Source organism: Pteropus vampyrus, unplaced genomic scaffold, assembly GCF_000151845.1.
Source record: "Pteropus vampyrus isolate Shadow unplaced genomic scaffold, Pvam_2.0 Scaffold729, whole genome shotgun sequence".
Lineage (NCBI taxonomy): Eukaryota > Metazoa > Chordata > Mammalia > Chiroptera > Pteropodidae > Pteropus > Pteropus vampyrus.
In genome coordinates this window covers 58,998-63,492 of record NW_011889510.1, presented here as the reverse complement: position 1 = coordinate 63,492, position 4,495 = coordinate 58,998, and the positions used below count along the sequence as shown (strand labels likewise).

General features: G+C 38.6%; 1 pseudogene; it reads left to right on the top strand.

Annotated features, from left to right (window-relative positions):
• The window catches only part of LOC105309356, a 58,893-nt pseudogene that overhangs the window by 381 nt on the left and 54,017 nt on the right, over positions 1 to 4,495 (top strand).

The window sequence follows — 4,495 nt, the reverse complement described above, 5'->3', positions numbered from 1 at the left end:
GAGCACCAGATTTTAAAGGTTATATAAAAGATGGATTGACATTAAAACAAAAATCTTCTTAATTAGCCAGAATAAACCTTTGTGTATTTCTGGTCATATGCTCCCAGAACAGCATCTCTTTTCACAAGAATCCTTTGAAATGTCTAGAAAGGTGAAAAATATAGACAAAAGCCCATGGAATCATGTGAGGAGGACGGAGCACAGAATGAACATCCAGCAGCCTTTACAGGAACCCCTTTGTACCTATTAAGCCAGATTTGATAAACAAAGTAGCTGAGGAAACGCCTTTCCATTAGTGGTAGTTCTATTATGAGGAAAATCAAAGACATAGAAATATTCGAGAATCAGAACATTTCTATGACCTTAGATGATGCTTAAACATTCCCTATGATTAACATTATCCAGGAGCTTTTGCTTCATGATGAAGTGGAGGAAATCACTGTCCCTGAAAAAGAAGAAATCTCAGGCAGAACAGTTCCACCTTCCAGTACCCAAGAATGGGACTTGAGCTGTCTCATGACTAAACAAAGATTTGTCCCAATTAAGGTACAAATCTTGTGAAACTAAGTAACTGGTCAACCACAAGGGCTCAGCTGTGGTTGGGAACAGGAGAGTGATATGGGCTTGGTTGTTGCAAAGTTTTCCAGCTTGGGAGTTAAGTGTTTGTACTCCACAGTGGCAAGAAGCCTGTCTGGCTCGTCTTTATGTGTTGGTGCACGCCCCCAAGCCCTGTGCTTGCCGTATTCTGGTAGATCACTCTCTTCCTACTTCTTGCCTCCAACACTGTCCTCACACCTCACCAATGCCTCAGTCCCTTGTTGTTTCTCATCTTGATACTTTTGCCTGTGCTTCTTTCATTGCCTGGAATACCATTTGACATCCCATCCCAAGCCCTTTCTGTTCAGTTCTTAACATTCAACTGTCATCTCTTCTACAGGAAACTTCCTGACCATCCTCTCAAAAGTTCAGTTAAGGGTCCTTCTGAAGTCTGTGAGTAAGAATCTGTTCTGTGCCTCTCTCCTAGCTTCTGGTGGTTTTCTGGCATTCTTTGTTGGCTTGTAGAAGCATTGCCACAATCTTTTTTTTCATTTTCATATGTCATTCTTCTTGTGTGCATGAGTTTTCCTTTTTACAAGGACACCAGATTAGAGCATACCCTAATGACCTCATTTTAAGTTGATTACCTCACTAAAGATCCTATCTCCAAATACAGTTACATTCTGAGTTATTGGATGTTAGATATTCAACTTATGAATTTGGCAGGGAGAATACAATTCAACCCATAACAGACCCCATTATCTGTTTCCATAAAGTCCTTTATATCCCAATTACTACTTTAAAATTGTATGTTCAAAGGACTATTTCCTTCACTGGACTGTGATCTCCTTTGTAGAAGGTACTATGTTATGTGATCTTTACACATCCAATGTCCAGCAGAGTATCTGGCACAACATAGAAACCAAATGAGTGAATGGATGAATGAGTAAATGGGGCTGCTGAGCAGAACCGAGCATTATGAATGAACTATATGCATATTCATTCCAGAGTCAACTTCAGCATGCGTCTTTATGTTTCTTTATATACACAAGAGTACACATACAAGACACATTATATGCATGATTGGCTTAAGCACCAATCCCTCTTCAGTTGTATATTTGCAAAATTTTTGTCAACTTGGAACAAGATTCTTTCCTTCTCTTTTTTCTTTCTAGTGTTACCAACAAGAGGGGACTTCTTCAGAAACCTTTCTCTTTCCCACCCCAATAGAAAGGGGTTTTCTCTTTTCCACTCAGTGATTTCCCTGTGTCAAAACCATTGGTAAATGCAGAGAGCTTTCTGTGTTCCCAGTGCCTAATCCTATTTCCATTCCTATTTTTGTTTCTGTTGTCTTTGCATAACCTGGTGCACTGGATTTCTCCTTCCCCTGGCTACCCTCTGGTACTTCTTGCATTGCTAGTTCCTTTGCATTGTTAGCTCCTCCCCCAAGGGAGATTTGGTCAGGAAGGGACTCACTCTTAGGCAGAATGCTGCTCAGAAGACTACCAGACCCCCATATTACTTAGAAATTGTTGGTTCCATAATTATTTCTCAATTCTCACTGCAAATATTTGCACAGGAAATACAGAGACCTCAGACCCAGCCACTGTGGGAAAATGGCAGCTTACTGGCCTTGAGACTCAGATAAACGCTCCAGCTCTCATTCCCATGGCATTTGGGTTACAAAATGCTTAGAATATTTTCAAAGCTCTGGTCATTGAGTTTTTCAAACTTAAAATTTGAGTTTGCACTGGTTCATTCTTAGTTATTCATGAGGTCCTTACATGTGTTATTTACATCTCTAGGAGTTTTTCTTACCTGTCCTTTAGAAGGGCTTGGCACCCTAACACACTTAGATGCAAAAAAAAGTATATACAAGCATGTGTGTTTGATTTTTAATACTAAATACTAATATGATTCTCACAAGTATTTTTAATAAATACACACTTACACTGAAATTCAAGAACAAGAACTGTGTCATGAGTGCCAATGTGGCTCTAAAGCTTCTAAGAGTGAAGACACTAATGGAAATAAATAGCAGTCCATTTGGAAACCTTGTCTTGGCTTATATAAGGGTAAGTTATATAAGGGCTGCCTCGGAGGTCATGCTTCGAAGGTTTGGGTTCTAACCTTTTCTCTGCCACTTGCTGGCAGTGGGGCCGAGAGCAAACTCCTGCAGTTCTCTTTCTCTTCTGTGAAATGGTGATATTAATACCAGCTAATACATAGGGTTCTGATCATTTTAAAAGACAATAAATCATGTTTAAAGCTTTTCAAAATCTAATGGTATATGATAAGCCCAAAATAGATATTAGTTAATATTATTAACGTGTAGAAGTTTGTCTGGCTCAGTGTCCATAGACTTCAAGATAACGTCCATGAAATTTAACTTTTCTATAGGTTTTTATTTTTTGCATTTTCTGTTTTCCATGCTTACAAATGATCAAAATGGTTTATATTGTATAGTGGTGTAAAATACATGACAAAATACAAAGTAGAAAATACAAGTGAATCCTGTTAATTTTCAAAATATCTCCTGTATTCCATCACTACTGCCCTTACCACTATAATTATAATTTAAGTGGCCATCATTTTTCGACCTGAACTATTAAAATAGCACCATTCTAGATATTCTCTCTTTCTTGCCTTCAATCTATACCCTACAAGGAAACTAGGCGGATCTTGTTTGAATAAAAGTCACAGCATTTCCCTCCTCTGCTCAGAATCCTCCTGTTCCGCTTAGAGTGTAATGCAGAGCTCTTTGGGCAGTCCATCAGGCACTGCATGATGTGTGCCCAGCCTACTCCTCTGACTTCACCTCGCTAGGCCCAGTCATACTGGCCTCCTCCCCATCCTTTGAACCCACCAAGAACATTCCCATCTTAGGGCTTTTGCACTTGCTGTTTCCTCTGCCTAGAAACTTCTTCCCTCATGTGTCCTCATGACTGCCTCCTTCACCACATTCTAGTCTCTCCCCAGAGAAACCCTCTCTGATCCAATCTAAAATAGCACTCCATCACTGTCTAGCCTCCTGTGCTGCTTTGTCTTCTTTATAGCTCATACAACTAACAAATGAAGAATATTGGGAAGTCTGAACCTAGACTGCATAAGGATTTTGATGGAAAACTATTGACAATGTCATTTAAGCTAGGATGTCACATCAGAAGGATCCCCTTTACGTGGTGATTGAAGGATACTAATTAGGCAACTGTTTCAGCTGATGAGTCAAAGTATTATGATACCTTTAAAAGTGCAGCTGGAGAGATATAGGTATATTTGAGAGACAATTAGGAGAAAAATTAAGCTGGCAATGGACTGGCAACATAGATAAGCAAAATAACGCAGCATGGATATCTCATAATTTTTCAGCAGAGCACTGATTATCTAATAGAGGATTCTCCAGGAAAGAGAAATTGGAGGAGGAATAAATTTTAGAAGAGAATTGTGCACTTGATTTTGGACAATTTGAATTTGAGTTATATGTAAGATACTAAAGAGGAGATACTTGTAAGCATTTGGACATATGGGTCTGGATCTGGAGATGTACGTTTAGAGTTTACAGATATGTTAAAAGTAATTGATACTTTGGTCATGGATAGTGAGTAACCTAGACAGCCATTGCAGACTGAAAAGAGAATGGACTTTAAAAACCGTAATACTTATATCACAGCTAGAATAGAATGACTGAAGGACACTAAGAAGGAACAGCTTAAGAGGCAAATGGGAAACTTGGAATGAGTTGTGACATCTAAATTGAGAGAAGAAAGTACCTATAATGGAGGATGTAATCAAGAGCAAAAAAAAAATGTTGTTGTGTGATAATGAAAAAAGTCCCATTGGATTTAGCAAATTGGAGATGATATTAGTAGAATGAAATGAGTGAATGATGCTAGATAAAGTGAATGGATAAATCAGTGGGAAATAAAGAAAAGGCGATCTCTTTCAAAAGTTTGGCTAT